Source organism: Meriones unguiculatus, chromosome 7 (genome assembly GCF_030254825.1).
Source record: "Meriones unguiculatus strain TT.TT164.6M chromosome 7, Bangor_MerUng_6.1, whole genome shotgun sequence".
Classification (NCBI taxonomy): Eukaryota; Metazoa; Chordata; class Mammalia; order Rodentia; family Muridae; genus Meriones; species Meriones unguiculatus.
In genome coordinates this window covers 61,105,217-61,124,070 of record NC_083355.1, presented here as the reverse complement: position 1 = coordinate 61,124,070, position 18,854 = coordinate 61,105,217, and positions in this window count along the sequence as shown.

Genomic DNA, 18,854 nt, shown 5'->3' with positions numbered 1-18,854 from the left:
CGCGCCTGCTGTTTCTGAGCCTCTTCTCCTTGAGCACCCTTCTGCACCGGCGAGCCTCCTGCCCGTGTTGCTTCCAAGAGAAACGGAGCGCTGGATTTCAATATTACACATCACTTCAAAATCATGTTTTCATTTCCCAGGAAGAGCATTTTTTTTTCATGCATTACACTTGAGAGCCTATATCCTGCCAAAGCCCAGGACCAAGAAACAGTTCAACAGGTTCTGGAAGAAACTCGCTGCCATCCTTTTGTTGAAGGATAAAGGCAGGTCAAAGGGTGGGCTAAAGAGTGCTCTGGAAGAACACGGAGGGATCCACATCCTGCCCAGCTCCGGCTTTGTACAGGTCTGGGCTCTGGTTCAATTACAAGGGCAGGAGAGGGCTGACCCGCCTGCTTCCACTGGCAGCAGGGCCAGCGGGCAGTTGCTCTGAAAATCTCTCTCTCTTCTCTCTCTCTCTCTCTCTCTCTCTCTCTCTCTCTCTCTCTCTCTCTGTGTGTGTGTGTGTGTGTGTGTGTGTGTGTGTGTGTGTGTGTGTGTATGTGTGCGCGTGTGTGTGCGTGCGCGCGTGTGTTGGCAGAGGATAAGTTGCAGGTGTCCTCCGCCCTGAACTGCAGCTACTCTGTGAGCCTCAGGTGCTCAGGCTTTGTGTTAAGCCTCCTTACCCGCTGAGCCACACTGCTAGCCAAACCCCCAAAACTTTATCCTGTTACTGCACAACCACTCTCTTCAACTCCGCCCCACCGGGAAAGCCTTGAAGATTTTACTTCAGAATAGGCTCCACAGGGAGTTAAGCATTGCACCTCTAAATAATAAGAGATAGTGAAATAGAACATTTCTCTCTGAAGAGCCTCTAGCGCCGCCGTCATCTCTGTATTTTCAATTGCCCACAGAGATGTTTTAATTTAACGTTTGGTGCTAAGCATCCCTTGAAGGAAGATGATAAATCTGCAGATCTACATTTTAAATTGAAGTGCTTACTGCACATTCCCCTGGCTCCGGTGCTGGTTCGCTGGCATTTTATTTTAGCCTCGTGCTTCTTCATCACTTCAGGGAGAGGGGAATTTACAGAGCGTACACTAGGCAAGGATTATTTAATGTTTGTCTGTTTGTTGAGATCAGGTCTCGCTATACATGTATCCCAGGCTAACCTCCGACTCATCCTCCTGCCTGAGTCTCCCAAGCACTTCCATCCTAGGCCGTCACTGCCACACCCAGCTAGAACTAATCAGTGTTTTACAAAAGGTTCTTCACCGCTTTCGTTGATAAACATAAATCTCATTTTGGTTAACTGGTTTCCTATTAAGCAGAGAAGGTATATATATAATAATCTCCAGGCACTATCAACATTAAAAAAAAATCAAATACAAACTATAGAGGGAATTCCTGCGTGTGTGCACTTGATAACGAACAAGACTCAGCTTCTATTATGTACCGCTATTACAGGATACAGGAGAAATGTAACCTAGCAAATGCTGATTCCCAGCATTCCAGGCTGGGATTTTGTTGGTTGGGGTCTTTGTTTGTGGTTTTGAAGAGTCAACCCACCTCACAAAGCCAGGCAAGCCACCACTGAGCTACCCCAGCTCTAGATGCCGGTTCTAAAAGCTACACTGCTAAACCCTTCCGTGACACTCTGTCAAGCGAGCCTCTCAGGGCAGATGGCAGGAAATTAGTGGAGGATGCCTGAGCCCAACCACTAAGCCACACTGCCACAGCAACAATGAACGTTTCTATAGGAGCCCAATCCGAAACTTGTGGTCTGAAACGTGGCACCAACATGTTGTCACAAGGAGAAACTCCACAGCTGGCTTTATGGAATGACTGTCAAGCCAAGTGCAGGCACACCGAAAATAGTCCCCAAAGCTCTGTTCAAGCTGCATGTGTAAGGTGTGTAAAAAAAACACCCCAAGTTGATGCTTAGATCTAATCTCCAATATTTCTCATTATATATATTCCAAATCCCAGAGACCTGAAACACTTCTATCTCAAGGCGATTTAGGTGGATTCAACATACATCTGAGCAAAGAAAAACAGAAAATCACTGCTGATATTTATTGGGTATTTACATATTTTGGTAAGTGTTTTACATGTTTCCTTTTATTTCTTTCAACCCTAGTAAGCGCATATTATTTTTATTCAGGTACCCATTTTACTAGTTTAAAGAAAAAAACACAGGGCACAGGGAAAAAATATCTTAGTGGCTCAAGATCACAGGACAGATATGAACTCAACCCTGAAAACCAGCCCAGAACCTAAGTTTCCACCACTCTGCCAGTTAGCAAATTAGAAAAGACAGTTTAACTCAGTGTTCAAAGTTCTTTAGTGCTGTGTTTGGGGATACCTCAAAACACTTCACATTATTATACAAATCACTTATCTTTTCTTATGTTAAAACTGTTAATATGAGGGATAGAATCCATTCATTTCTTTTCATTTCACTCATCTCACTAAGTTACTGTCTTTGGAAAGGCCTCCTGTAGTTAGCAAACATTTATAAGACAAGAACATCCTCCAGCCCAGATCTCTGACTCCAGCAAACATTCACTGCCACTTAGCAGCACTAACTCTCTTCATTAAGTCAGCACACAAGTACACTACGCCCGGGCATCTGATCACACCACAGGTAAGACTCCAGGAAGATCAGGCCAAATGAGGAAAAGCAGTCTAAAAGCTCTCATGGCTGTTGTTAGGCGATGTCCTTCTTCCAATGAATTTAATCAAGACAACACCATCCTTACTTTCTAAATAGTATATTTGAAGATGAAAAAAAATTTCACGGAAGCATCTAAGCATTGAGTGGGTAGAACAGACTCTTCTTCCCCCTGAGTAGCTAGAACAGTTTCTCACGTGAGCACCTAAACACTGGTTTATATCATTTAAATGCCATACACGTCAAAACACTTCAACCTAACACTTCCTTTGAAGTCACGACAATCAGGTTCTTCTTCTTCTTTTTTCAGTAGCATCACTTTTTAGCATTTCTATAGCACTTCACTCTGGATGAGTACTTTATAATTATTTCTAGTCTTAGTTAACCGCTAGCTATTCATTCAAATATGGTTATTCTCCCAATAATATATAGGCAGATAGACAATGCTCACAACTGAATCAACCCAATCCTAAGAGATTGAAACTCATACAAAAATCGCAGGCAAGCACATACCTATGAGAAAAATAATACAGAAAATGACAGACAAAAATAAACAAATTAAATCTTACCTTTAGGGATTACCAGTCACATGCATCTATTGTCAGTCATAATATGAATGAATCGAAAAACCAGTGATTACATGTGGACTAAAACTGGTGGAGAAAAAAAAAAAAGAAGAGAAAAAGGAGAAAACGCTGAGTGAAATAAACTGGTCACAGAAGAAAAAAAAAAAACCAATGGAGAAGTGTGTGGAGCAGACACTGCCAATCACTGGCAAATGGTCATTCTCTTTTCACATTTCCCGACTTCCCTTACAGCTAGAGAGTGTTTCATAGCTAAGCTCAGGGCAGTGGCATGGGAACAGAACAACACATCACACCTAGCTGTTGACTCGTCTCAGTGATGAAGCCACTTGCGGCTGACCTCATTTTACTCTCTCCATATCTCCGGCTAACCTGGCTGTTCCTCCATGGTTCCTGCTCCACGCTTCTGCCTGAGTTCCTACCTTGACCTCACTCAATGATAGACTCTAACCTGTGAGCTAGGAGCTCCTTTCTCACCAGGTTGTGGTTGGTCATGCTGTTTACTACACAACAGAGACAAAACCAGAGCATCATAACTGATACGGTAAAATCACTCACGGGGCGAGAGAGCATGAGATTAACTCGACAGCTCTTGGTAACAGAGGAGGTGATGACTGTAAGAACTTTTAGAGGAAGGTATCTAGAAACAATGGTGCCTATGGAAGTGGTTTTCAAGTGTCGGCCCAGACACTCAGAAGCCACTACAGCTGTGGCCCGGAGGAGCTTGGCCATTTCTCTAGTTGGCAGCAGAGACTGGTGTATCCCTTTGGAGATGGTTTCACAGGCAAACAGAATAACAGGACAAACAGAATAAATAAACAGGACAAGGGAAATGATAGGACAACAGAATAAATAGGACAACGGAAACCTCCACCAAACTCCAGAGGAAAGTTTGTGAGATCAGGCGCATACGACAGGGTCGTACTTCCTGCAGGCAACCCCTAAATGGTGTGTGAGGCTCTGCGGGTGGAGACTAAACTGAAATGAAGACAACAGAAACGTGAACATCTGCTAAAGAGAGCTATACACGTCAGGAAGCAGGTGGAGCCTGACAAGAGAAGGCGGGCGTGGCAAGGCCACGGCACGGGTCTGCCCAATCCCACCAGTGTGCAGCTCACACTACAGCATGCCCTGGCTGCCAGGCATGGAGCTTTAATGTGTGTCCTGCTAGCCATCCGTGTCACTTAGGTCCCACCCTCATTTCTCCACCCTACTTCTACGTGTTTTGGAATGGTAATAATTACAGTGTATAATTATGTATTGGGAGGATATAACTTGTTGTTGTTGTTGTTGTTTTTATTTTTGCTGGGGCTTATAGTTAAGAGTTCATCTTGACCTTCAGAAGAGACTTTGAACGTGAGCTTTTGAGCAGTGTTGGTGCTGTTAAGCGTACAGAGCCTCCTGGAGATGGAGTAACTGCATTTTTCATCATGAGATGGCAACGAGCCTTTGGAGAACCTAGTGCAGAATGATATGGTTCAAAGAGATGTGCTTTGCTGTTGGGTTGACAAGGGGAGGACTCGCCATGATTAATTTTTATTGTCATGTTTATTAGATTAGGGAATTTCTGTGAGGTTAATGGGTTAATCCTCCAGAGAGGATTCCCGAGAAAGCAAAACCCATCCCAAATGAGTATGGCAACACCCCCTGGCCTGGGGGCCCAGATGGCACAAAAGGCAAAAAAGGAAAGCGCTAGCTGAGTGCCAGCACTCCTCCACTCTCTCTGCTGCCAGGCCCACTCTGCCAGGCCCTGCCTGCTACGGTATGACTTAACCCCTTCGAAACTGTGAGTCAAAAGAAAGCCTTCCTCCTTTTAAGGTTTCCTGTCACAGATGACAGAAATAACTAATGAGTTGGTAAGTGCTAGGGAGTCATCTAGGGATATCCTTAAACTCATACTACAAAACGTACTGACAATGTCCTTGTCCTACTTACCCTCAAGTACGCAGTGTGCTGCTTCTGAGCAATCCAAGCATATCTTTAACATGAAGCTATTTGGTAACCAATGAAAGCTTAAACTTACAGAATATTTTTTTTAAGATGTAGAATTAACAGGCATTTTTCAGCATCTGGCCTGTGTCTGTTGCTCTTTTATTTTTTACATAATGTCAATTTGAAGGTCACAGCAGCAACCCCAGTTACAAGGTAAGGAAACCAAATAACAATCTTGTAAATCACCCAAGATTGCACAAGCTGGTAGATAACAGCTTGAGCTAGCACCCAGGCTTCTTGACCCAGCGTGCAATTCCACTGAGAGTTCTACTCCGCTGCCTCGTCACTCTCTCATGTACTTTTGCATGCCCAACCTAAAGCTCAAACGAAATCAAACAAAACAGATGCACAACAAACCATAAAGTAATGACTTCAGGCATTGGGGAGAGGAAAGCAAAGGATGGTCCTGCAAGGGTATAAGGACTAGGAAGCACCCTAAGTGAAAAACACAGTTCCTCTTTAAATGAAAACCAGAGAATGTTTCCAAGCTTAAAAAAACAGCACTTGCACACCACTATTACCATCAAAATTGTTCGCCACTCTTGAAGACAGTCGCCTAGGGCAACATAACTCCCCATGGCAGGTCTAAGCTGATTTGGTTCAGAATCAAAGGTACAAAGATAATGAAAATGGACATCAGAGTCAGGGACTATCCAGACATACAGGACTTTGAATAGCTGAATTAGCATAAAATCCCTACTAAGAGAGCATCTCATATGTCCAAGTCTAATTTCTTGATCAAGTGAACCAGAGGAAGAAACAACCTATTTTCAATCTCTACTGTCATTTTTGTCTATTATTTGCTACATGACCTCCTTTACTCAAAGCTAAAGAGAAACCATTGGAAAAGTAAAAGTGAAAAATGAATAAACTATTAACCTATGCAATTCTTGGCAGTGATAACTGAAATACAACAATTTTCTACGAAGTTCAGGTAGGAGGCAATTATCAGTTTGGCTTCAGATCTGAGATAAAACTTCACTTTCCAGATAGGGCACTTTGGTATGAGACCACAGATAAGCCTCCCTATATGGAAATTATTGTTGAAGGAGAGTGGTTTAAAATTTATGATTCCAATAAGTGTCATGACTTCACTCAAACCAGCCATTTTCATCTTTTCACAGTTCCAGTTAACCAGCAAGCTGGGTACATGACACAACTCTGTAGCTCAAGCATGGTAGAAGCAAAGGTAGGAAGATCACAGGAGCCCAGACCAGCCTGGGCCATAGCAAGACCTCACGTCAAGTACAAAACAAATAATAACAGAAGAGTCACCATCATCTCTTTGTCCACTAATGAACTAAAGTAAATTTCACCTTTTGTAAAAAGGTTGCACAGAGTCTTAAACACAACCTAAGAGTTCGGTAGAATGCTAACTACTGTACCATAAGCCTCCTTCCCAGTAAGTAGTAAATAAAGGTGGGAGATGGAAAGCAAAGGCAGGAAACAAGCTGGATCACGTGGGAAATCTTCTGTGGAAGGCCTTTCATTGGACCAGTGAGCAGACAATCCCCTCCCAAGCAGGGTGTCAGGAGCACACCCTTGATTCTCAGTGCTTCTGATGAAGTTTCCGCTTCAATAGGACAACGGCTTTCTATCAAAGAGTGTCATAACATCTTATCAAAGAATGTCATAACACAGAAGCCTCATAATTGGTACGAAGAGCTCTGCAAGAGTATAGTAGTTGTAAGCCATAGCATCACCTCTCTTTAGGGAGAGGGAACAAAATTTAATACACATGGAGACAGAAAGATAATTAATTGCCTTCTTGGCAAGCCACCACTCTACCACCAGTTGAAGCATTGTGACAAGTGATAAAATTTGAGTCAAAATATTTAACTCAGCCACTTACTTAAGTGGTAGACCCAATTTTAGGCAAACCCCCAGTTAAGGTGCTGATAGAGAAAAGACTTCGATTCATTTTTCTACCATATCACATATATCTGTTGGCATCTATGGTGTTCGGAGACCTTTGTGAGATGTTTGTTTGTCTTTAAAGTATATGTAAGTATTTCTATCAACGTGAGAAAGGCATGATAAATTCAGAGAATTGTCAATGCTAGCTGGTACCAGAAAAACACAGAAACTAAACCCAAAATAAAAGTGAATGAGAGAAGCAATGCTTGAGGAGTAGTAAATGCTCTCTGCACTGAAGTGATCATTACACAAGGGGCACAAGTAGTGAAATTTTACATTGTGACCCACACATTTGCACAAGGACTATAGCAGAACAAAATAAAAAAGAACACATCAGTCCTGGAGACCTTTCAAAATGAGCACACACAAAGCGGTCCTATCAAAAAAGCGTAAGAAGGGGAAAGAGCCAACAGTCCTAAAAGGAATGCTAGTTGTACCAACTGGATCCATTCTGGCTCAATCTGATAAAGGCCATGATGTGACTATACAACTGAGGCAGGAAATTCTGTGGCTTATCATTCAAAGTTTGTGGTGGAAGACAAGAGAGCCCGAGGACTAAGGGGAAAGGGAAGGAGAGATGTAGGGACATATATCTCGTGTTAACTAAGACCACCTCTGCAGCTGCTCTCTAAGCCAAGGCCTGACAGAGTCTGCTGGCCTGAGAATTAAGGGCTCCCTGGTGAAAACACGCTAAACGTATTTCCTGCTTTGCTTTTGCACAATAAAACACAAACACTGATACGCATGCGTTTTGATGATTTTAGACAGATTCGTGTCACCCGTCAAGATACGGATCATTCCCGCCATCCCAGACTGTTTCCTCAAGCACTTCATGGTCCTGTCCTGGGGCCCGTGTTCTGTCACTGTGAGTTGTTGCTTCTTCTTGATTTCTACAGAAGCTGTTTGGCCCTCACGTTGTTTGGCCCTCTATGCATAAAGCTTTTCTCTCTAAGAAAAAAGAAATTGATTCCTCCATGCTGCCTTTAGCCATAGTTGATGCTTCTATGAATGTCAGTGTTCTGAAGTAGAACAACCACATCCACCCACCGGTTACAGATCTGAATTGTCTCCAGGCTGGGACTATGTGCTACTGCCATGAACTGTGTAGAAGTTTTTAAGTGTGCGCATGCTTTCATTCCTCTTAGGAATGCTTAGGGGGAAACTGCTGCTGAATCATAAAATAGCTGTTCAACTTTTTTAAGGAGCTACTAAGCCAGTGCTTTCCTAATGGCTGACATGAGAACCCCAGTTCCCACCAATACTCAACACAACGTCTTCAGTTTTAGCCATTCCAGCGCGTATAGCAGCACTTCATTGTGATTTAATTTGCATTGTCTTGACTAACACTATTGAGCATCTTTTTTATATGCTTATTGCCCATTCATATATCTTTTTATGAAGTGTCTGTTAAAATCTTTTGTTCATTTTTAAATTGGGTTGGTTCCTGCTACGCTGACTTCGACTTTTTACTAAGGATGACAGCACTTCTGGTCAATTTGATTTAGAGCTGGTAATTGGAGCCTCTCTAATGGTGCTACCAGGCTCAAAATTACTAACCAAGTTTTAAGTGACAGGGTCAAGAATACAGGGAATGTATAAACCATATCACTGTACTGCTCCAACTCTTCCAATGGCTTCCCATGGTGAGTCAAATAAAATCCAAGCTCTTCATCTTGGCTCCCCAAGCCCCCTGTGGTCTTAGTACTTACCACTATCTGAAATCATTCTATATCTCGGATATGGATGGCTCCTGCTTCTCCTCCATTGGAACTGATGTTTTATGAGCACAAGAACTTTATCTTGGTCATTGATCTAGGTTTAGAACCAATCAATGATGCTAAGAACACAGCAGTCATCCACTGGCTGTTCCTTAGAAAGTCTGGTTCTCACAGAGACTCATACTCCAACCAAGTACTATGCATGGAGATAACCTAGAACCCCTGCACAGATGTAGCCCATGGCTGTTCAGTGTCCCAGTGGGTTCCCTAGTAATGGGAACAGGGACTGTCTCTGACATGAACTGATTGGCATGCTCTTTGATCACCTCCCCCTGAGGGGGGAGCAGCCTTACCAGGCCACAGAGGAAGAATTCAGCCACTCCTGATGAGACCTGATAGACTAGGATCAGAAGGTAAGGGGAGGAGGACCTCCCCTACCAGTGGGCTAGGGGAGGGACATGAGTGGAGAAGAGGTAGGTAAGGTGGGATTGGGAGGGGATGGAGGTGGGTGACAGCTGGATACTAAGTGAATAAACTGTAATTAATATAAAAAATAAAAAATTATTAAAAAAAAAAAGAAAGTCTGGTTCTCTCTTCCTGTCGTCTGTTTCTCCAAAGAAAAGTTTGCAGTCTGTGGAATCAGAGCAGCATTTACTGGAACTATTGAGAGCTGTGGCCAAGCACACTCGAGTACCCCGTGAAGCCACCACCCTCTCCGTAGCGGTTACAACAGAATGATTTGATTTCTGAGACAAAGTAGGCAAGAAAAAAGGGATAGCTTGTCAGTAGAAGGGGAGAAGCATGATTTTTATACTATTTTATGGGCAATCAGTTTCTTTTAGATGGCCTTGTGGCTGAAAGTTTGCACTTTTCACATCCACCTCTTTAGTGACACAAAGTTTTAGCTTGGTTTCCTGGTCAGTTTCCTATCTTGAAAATCTCACTTTAGAATTGGAGACATGTCTCAACTGGCTTGAAGAAAAACTGATTTGGGTACCCATGCAGGGGACGTGATTGCTACTCTGTGAGATCCTACGAGCCCTATTAAGTTGATTCTGTGGGTTGTGCTCTCCTGGCATCCCCTGGCTCCCCTCTTGCCAGGTTTGGGGGCCAGAGGTAGTGTTTCTTATATCCTTCTCCCATTGCTTCTCCATTTCCAAAAAGATGATTGACAGAGGTTAGGCATGGTGGTTCCCCTCTTAATCCCAGAACTCGGGAGGCAGAGACAGGAGGATATCTATGAGTTCAAGGCCAGCCTTGTCTACATAGTAAATACTACATCATCTAAGGCAACATGATGACACTTTGGCTCACAAAAAGATGATTGATATATAGGTGATACATACATATATACACTTATATCATAGATAGATGATAGATGACAGATGGATAGGTTGTAGATAGATAGATGATAGATTATAGATTATAGATAGATAGATAGATAGATGACAGATAGATAGATAGATGATAGATAGATAGATAGATAGATGACAGATAGATAGATAGATGATAGATAGATAGATAGATAGATAGATAGATAGATAGATAGATAGATAGATAGATATGACAGATAGATATAACAGATGGATAGATGACAGATGGACAGATGGACAAACAGATGATGGTTTTGGAGCACCTTCAAGAAACCATGGCTGGTGCCTAACCAGAACTGCCTCTGTAAGGTGCATGCTCTATTTCCAGGGCCAAGTTCTCTCCTCACATTCCAACTAATGAGCAAAGGCCTCAACCTCCAATTATTATTATAAATTATTATTAATTATATAACCTCCATAAGCTCATATGCTTTCTCTGTAAGGGCTTGGTTGCAAATCAAAGAGAGAATGTAAGAGTAAATACTCTCATTTTAAGTTACTTCTACAAATCAAGCCTTTTCTTTAAAATCCCTTGTAGAGTTCTTGATGCATGCAGTCATCTGTTCTAAAAGCGACTACAAAGCATCTTGTGAGCTTGACACCAAGTGCGGGTGGGAGCAGAGGCCAACACACTCACTGCTTAGCACAGAGTTCCACCTCCCAACTCTTTGTCGCTCTTGTGGCCATTGTGCATTGTTCGCATCAGGTTTCTCTACCAAGCGGAACTTTAGGGTATGCATACAGAGGGCTTTGTTTTAAGGAGTTGGCTTGACCTGTCATGGAGCCTGGAGGGTTCATATTCTGAAAGAGCATAGGCAGGAGACTGGAAATCCAGAGAAGAGCAACAATTTGAGTCTGATGGCCACATGCTGAGAAAATGTTCTTCTCCTTAAAAAGAAGCCTTTTTAAAGATTAGAGCCTTTGGCTGAGTCCGATGAGGACATTGTGGATATTAACTTGCTTTATTCAAAGCCAACTGATTAGAAAAGATTAATCTCACGTAAAAAAGAAGAGGAGGAGAAATTACCTACCTTCAAAGAAACATCTAGAACAGTATTTGACCAAATATGTACACATTTAACAGGCACGTAAAATTAGCCATCCATCTGCAAAGCAACCAGGGAACAGTACATTCTAACTATGTAAACTGAAAAGTCCTCTCAGTGAAGAGAAAGGTACTAACATTGCGAAGCAGTGACTAATAGTCAGATAGTCTGCAAACTCTGCTCAAGACGCTGACTTCTAATAGATATTAAATCTACTTTTCAAGTGAAGAAGTTAAAGCTCCTAAAGGTATAGATGTTGCCCAAAATCACTAAGCACGAATTCTAAGCCACATCAGCATGGCAACAAAGCCCTGGAAGTTAGAGAGAGAAATTCGAGAATAGAGAGAGAAACACAAAGAAAGGCAGTTGTGCAGTGAGAGCAAGCTTGACTGGATAACTTGAAAACTTTTCCCCTGTGGTGAAGGTCTTCATTCTTCTTCTGTCTCAGATGTAGCTCTTTCTTGGTATCTTCTTCGGGCTCTATTTCCTGTAGTACTTCTGAAAATGACTCTACAGTGATATCAGAATTTTTAGTCCACAGATTCTCCTTTGTGTAATTTTATCCTACAGTGAGCTTTAGTATATCATATTCACATCATAGTTCATCTCCAAGTATTTTCCAAATTTTATTGCATTTTCTTTTTTGACCATAATAACTAAGCAGTATATTTGTAAACTTTTGGGTATTACTTATCTGCCATTTACTGTCTTGTTTAACTGCACTGAGACCTAGCTAAGAACATACTCTGTAAGACTTCTATGTCACAGGTTCACATGTGGTCAATTCTGGTGATGTGCTGGTGTGCTTGAAGAGAAAGTGTACTCTGTGGTTGTTGATTTCACTGTTCTAGATCTGTTGATGGCATCTACTCTGTTGGTGTCTTTAGTCATATCAGCGGGATCTTCTATATACTTGCAATTTTGTTATTGCTGCTATTTTTGGTCTTTCATTCTTTCGATTACTGAAGGGTATGCTTTGGAGTTTCCCATGTGACTGCATAGTTTTGCTTTGTGTGTTTTGAACCTAATTTATTAGAACCACCAGTTAATAGTTATTTTATCTTCTGGGTCTTTTAGACCTTGTTTTAATTATTTTCCTGTTGCTGTAACAAAATTCACTGACAAGAGTAGTTAAGGAAGAAAGATTGTATTTGGCTCACAGTTCAAGGGTTCAAGCCATCATGGCAGAGAACTCACACTGGCAAGAGCTGATGCAGCAGGCAAGGTGACATCTACAGTCGAAAAGCAGAGAGGGGTGGATCGTGGTGTTCAGAGCTTTCTCCTTTTATATGTCCAGGGCTCCATTCCACAGGGGGATGCCACTCACGTTCAAAGTGGGCCTCCCCACCTCAGCCTCAACCTCAACCTCAACTTCAACCTCAACCTCAACTTCAACCTCAACTAACCTTCTCAAGACAATCCCTCACAGGTGAACCCTGGGACTTTCACATTTGACAACACATTAGCCATCACAGCTCCAGTCCCCTTGTTAATTTTAAGTGTCTCCTGTTCCTCATTGTTAGTAACGCTTCTTGGCTTTCAAGTTACTTTGGTTGCCATCAGATCAGATTGATTTTGTTTTGGGTTTGTATGGTACAACTTTTAATCTTCAACATTGTTTGTCTCCTCTAAGCATTCATAAATATCATGCGCTCATTTTCAAAATGTGTTTTGGTAACTTTTGATTTCCCATTACAGAATTCAGTTGAACAGCATCAAATATACTGCAGATAAATCAGAGTTCACGTCCGCTGTTACTATTTCTTTTTCTGTTTTGTTTACCATTTCTTCAATATAGTTTAACATTTTCCCTCCTTTCTGTATCCAGTTTACTTTCTATTGTTAACTGTATATTATTGGCCCACAGTTCAATTTAGTCCTTTTGGTTTCTTTACCAATTTGCTGTATATACTTGATTTTGTAGAGTATAAACTGATTCTTTTACCATTATCTAGACAATGTTAGGTCCTTAAAATACTTTGGTTCCATTTATTTTGCCATCATTCTTTAAATAATTATTTTAATAAAGTTAACTGTACATATAATTTAAACTTCATAAGCCAGTATCATTCTTTATATCTACATTTGTCTACATATTCTTCTTTGCTGTGGCCTATGGTTCTCCTATATTTTTGTGTTTCTTCCTGGAATCCTTTTGGTTTTGCCTCTATTGTTTTATTTCAGTATAAGTGAACAATCTTTTCAGAGTTTGTCTGAAATTATCTTCACATTATTTTTGAATGATATATGTGCTGGGTATAGAATTTTAGATCAGCAGTTCCATTATTTCAGTCATCCTAGGAACTTTGAAGACTACTTAGCAACTTCAGGTAACTTAGTGTATTTTATTGTCTGAGACGCCGATATTTATGGGGCTCCAAATCATCATACAGGTTTCTCATTCAATGGTAATTTGAAACTTTATTTTCATCATTTACTAATTTTCTATTAATATATGAAATTATTTCCAAATTTAACATTTACTTAGATTAGACATTCTATTCTTGGTACAGAAACAAGATATTTATTTTGGTGTGCTTGTGTATGGTGTCTATAAGTGTGTCTGTATATGTGAATATATCTACATGGTGTATCTGTGTGTTTTTGTATATGTTGCATATTGCACCTTACTAATGTTCAGAAGTATAAAATCTTTTATTAATATTATAAATAAACAACACTTCACACTATTTACTGGTTGGTATATAGACAAGTCTCCACACAGCACTCCTTAAGTATTGTTACCCCTTTCAACGTTTTAAGGCAGACAAATCAGATAATCAGAAATGATAACTTCATCTTTTCCTAGCACTCAAGCCATTTTGTATTAAGGTAGTTATGATATAAAAGAAGATACTAATACTGTTTTGACATAAAAACTAATGAAAGAAGACTACAACGTGAATAAACTTTGAAGATATTACCCTAAGTAAACAGCACTAATTACCAAAGACCCAACATTGTATAATTAAATTCATATGGAACCCAGGATGAGGAAACATAGAAAGAGAAATTAGATTAACAATTGCTTGGGCGTAAAGAAGGAAGAGATGTGGGCATGAGTGTTGAGGTGACAGCTAGAGGGCATGGAGGCCTTTTTTTCCCCTTCAGGTCATTGAAGCCTTCTAAAACTACAGTGAGTAAGAATAAATAAATAATTAAACACTTTGTGAATCTGATCTCAGCAACACTATTCTTAAAAATAAGAGTTATGGTTTTGGTTGTGAGCCCAGTTGTTGGAAAAAAAAAAGACATCATGAAATTGCAGGCAAATGGATGAAACTAGAAAAATTCATCCTGAGTGAGGTAATCCAGACCCAGAAAGACAAATATGGTATGTATTTACTTATAAGTGTATTAGCTGTTTAGTAAATAATTATCAAGCCACAATCCACAGACCCAGAGAGGTCAGGTAAAAAGGAAGGCTCTAGGTGGGAATGCATGGACCTCTCTGAAAAGGGAGAAATAGAATAGATTTTGGTTGCCAACCAGACATTATGCAAAGAGAGAGACTCTAAATTGGAGGTCTCCATCATGTCACTCCTTTTAGAGATCAGGGAACCCCTCAGAAGAAGGGGGATGAGGACTGCAGCAGTCAGAGGAGATAAAGGACACCAGGAGAACATGGCCCACTGAATCAACTAGGCAGGGCTCACATAGGTTCACAGAGACTGAAGCAGCAAGCATGGGGTGTGCGTGGGTCTGCACCAGGGCCTCGGCATGTATGTTGTGGCTGTTAGGTTGGTGTTCCCCTGCGACTCCTAACAGCAGAGTGGGTGTGTGTATGACTCTTTTGCCTGCTCTTGGGACTCTTTCCCTCCTATTGGGTTGCTTTGTCCAGCCTTGACATGAGGGCTTTTGCCTTGTCTTATTGCATCTTGTTTTGTCCTGTGTGGAGGTCCTCTATGGGAGGTCTGCTATTTTCTGAAGAGGGAACAAAGGGGAATGGATCTGGGGCAGGACAGTGGGGCTAGGAGGGAGGGGAAACTGTGGTTGGAGTGTATTGCATGAGAGAAGAATCTATTTTCATTTTTTAAAAAGAAAATTAAAAAATATGAGTTGTGGTAACTCATAACTTTGGCTTGTTTCTTACACTAAAAGAAAACAGTAAAGAGCACCTTCACAGTATATGAACTGGGTTGAGTTCTATGGACACTCATTCCGCTCAGTGGTTTCATTCACAGTACCTGTGTTTTAATATGTGTGGCGAGAGACTGACTAGAACACCAAAACTTGTACTTACTAGACACTGGACAGCTGGTTTCTAGTAGGTTCAGCAGGGGAACCCACTGGTAGAAGACCAGAAATCTGGAAAATGGGAGAAACACTTCCTGCTGATTTCTGAGGGCGTTGTTGACAGAGACGGTGGCAGCGAGTATGGTCTCAGCCTGATGCTGCAGCAAGGAGAACAGCAGTGACCTGACAACAGCGCCAGCAGTAACTGTGCGTTGAGAGTTTAGGCTTCTGCATTCTGCCCAACAGCCGATTCTAAAGCACAGGGCACCCCACGGCCCTAACGGGAACACATTCCCCAAACCTAAGGCTGCTGTTCATTTACTGCAGTTACTGTTTTAGTTGGCCTTCTGTTATACTGGTCATCAGTTCTGGTTTTAAACTTATGTCTTGTTTATGTAGAGCAGATAGAATTTTTCCTGAGTGGACCCTATCTGATAGAGTAAAAAAATTTTTTTCTATTAGAGTACACAGTGGTTCTTATAATAATGAATATTAAACCAGCTGTATTTTTAAGTTGGTGAACGGAATAATTTGTTTCTTTCTATTGGCATAGTGACTAAATGAAATTTGCAAAGAAATCTCCTAATACAGAATCATGTCATGTGCCTGACAGGGCCATTGGTACAGATAATCTAGTTGAAAGATGTCCTCAGAGAACAGTGAGGGGGTGGAGAACATGATATAGAAGGAGCAAAAGGCAATAAGAGATACACTGACGTCTGGGGATTGGAGGCATCCGAGACTGATCCTTCTTGGAGAGCTTTATTGTGTACCATGAACGCTAGAAAGCCTCCTCATTGGATTTTCACCCCAGTGACTGATGGTCCTCTCTGAGGACATTTATTTCTAGGCTTGAAAAAGCATCAGGGAAGATGAGGTGTGGTAGAGGTCACAGGTGGACATACGAGTTATGTGGACATACGGGATGTGGCAGAAATCACAGATAAGCAGGTGGGAGAAGTCACAGGTGAGCAGGTGGGAAGAGGGAGATGTCACAGGTGTGCAGGTGGGGTGTGGTAGGTGTCACAGGTGAGCAGGTCAGATATGGTGGGAGTCACAGGTGAGCAGGTGAGATGTTGTGGGAGTCACAGGTAAGCAGGTGAGATATGGTGGGAGTCACCGGTGAGCAGGTGAGATGTTGTGGGAGTCACGGGTGAGCAGCTGGGATGTGGTGGCAGTCACAGGTGAGCAGGTAAAATGTGGGCAAAGCATTAAGACTTTTTTCTTACAAATTTGCATTGCCATGTTGCTTTGTTTAAGCATTAGAGTCGTTATAAAATAAATCACTAAACTTTGAAATACTTTTTAAAAATGTATTTATTTATTAACTTTATATCCCTATCACAGCCCCCTCCCTCTTCTCCTCCAGGTCCTTCCCTCCCATCTTCCTCCCCCCCCCATCTTCTCCTCAGAAAAAGGGAGAAGCCTCATCAAGCTGCCCTGGCACATCAAGGTGCATCTGGACTAAGCACATCCTCTTTCCTGGAAGCCCAACATGGCAGCCCAGCTAGGAGAAAGTGACAAAAGCAGGCAACTGAGTCCATGTCAGAGACAGGCTCTGCTCTAATTGCTAGGGGACCTTCATGAAGATCAAGCTGCCCATCAGCTACATATGTGTAGGGGACCTAGGTCCAGTCCATGCATGCTCTTTGGTTGATGGTTCAGTCTGTGACCCTCAGGGTCCTCAGTTAGTTGACTCTGTTGGTCTTCTTGTGGAGTTTGTATCACCTTTGGGTCCCTTTATCCTTCCCTCAACTCTTCCATAAGACTCCCTGAGCTCGACTCCCTGAGCTCCACCTAATGTTTGGCTCTGGGTCTCTCCATCTGTTTCAATCCACTGCTGGGTGAAGCCTCTCAGAGGACAGCTATGCTAGGCTCCTGTCTGCAAGCAGAGCAGAGTATCGTTAATAGTGTCAGAGGCTGGTTCTCTCCCATGGGGTGGGTCTCAAGTTGGGCCAGGCATTGTTTGGCCCTGCCCTCAACCTCTGCTCCATTTTTATCCCTGCATGCCTTGTAGGCAGAGTAAACTTTGGGCTGAAGGTTTTGTGGATAGGTTGCTGTCCTCCTTCCACTGGAAGTCCTGCCTGGCTATAAAATGTGGTCACCTCAGTCTCCACATCCCCTGGTGCTAGGTCTCCTAGAAGCCTGCCCCATCGCATGTCTCCTGCTTGTCCCAGAGATGTCCCTTTCCCCAGAAATACTTAAAAACAGCTAGCTGCCTATTTCAACAAAACCTTAGAGAATTAACCTTTTCTGCTTCTTAATGTATTAATTTCTAATTAGCATACAAATGGGTGGGCTTTGTCCACAATACCCAAAGAGCTCACACAATTTTTTAAAAAGGTCATAAGGGATTGCTGAGCTTCTCAGCATATAGTAGTTAATAAAATCAATTGAATTATTCATTTATAATTCAGTTAGAGCATATCGGGGCACATAAAATATTCCCTATATTAATAAAGAGAAACATATCCCCGAGGAAAGAGATAACAACAGTAGAGGTGTCCTTAGGACACTGGAAAGAAAGATGTTTACATTTGGATGGGGGTTTTTTTCTTGTCATAATTATTTTAATATTTTTACATGAGATATTTTGACCTTCTCTTCAGTGCCAATCCTTTTTCCCCTCAAATGACCTACCTGATAGACATCAGAAAGTGCTATAGAGCCTTTTCTCAAGCAGCTGCAGCAGCAAGAAAATTATTCTACATTGGCCGCTGACAACTAGTGTCCCTCTTAGGGGCACATAATGAGAGGACTGTCAGGCATGCTGAGTGTCCAGTACAGAAGTATTTAATTAATGAGCTCTTGTCTTGCCTCTAGGTAATTCTTCACAGTCCTAAGGATATAGAGAGAGCACCCGCTGATCAATCTACACAGTTTTTTTAGAACCAAATCACATTTGCTGCTGAATTTTGATTTTTATTTCTTTAAGTCCAAGCTACCTGCACTTAAATTTAAATCTATTTTAATCTCTTTTTTTAACATGTTTATAATTTTAAAGGAAAAGACTAACAGAATTTATAGTACTTTATATGTTAAGTATTATGTCTATATTAAGAGCACAGGAGAAAGCTAATATGGATTCATTTTACCCTAAAGAGCTGTCATGTGGGGCTGGAGAGATGGCACAGCAGTTAAGGGCACTGGCTGCTCATCTAGAGGACCTGGGTTCAGATCTCAGCACCCACATGGCAGCTCCCAGCTGTCTGGCACTCACTTAGGCATCCAAGCAGGCAAAACACCGACTCACATAAAATAACGGTAGATACATTTTAAAAAGAACTGTTATTTGTTCATTGAAAAAGCACATATGTGTGAGGTATTTCTTCATCTCT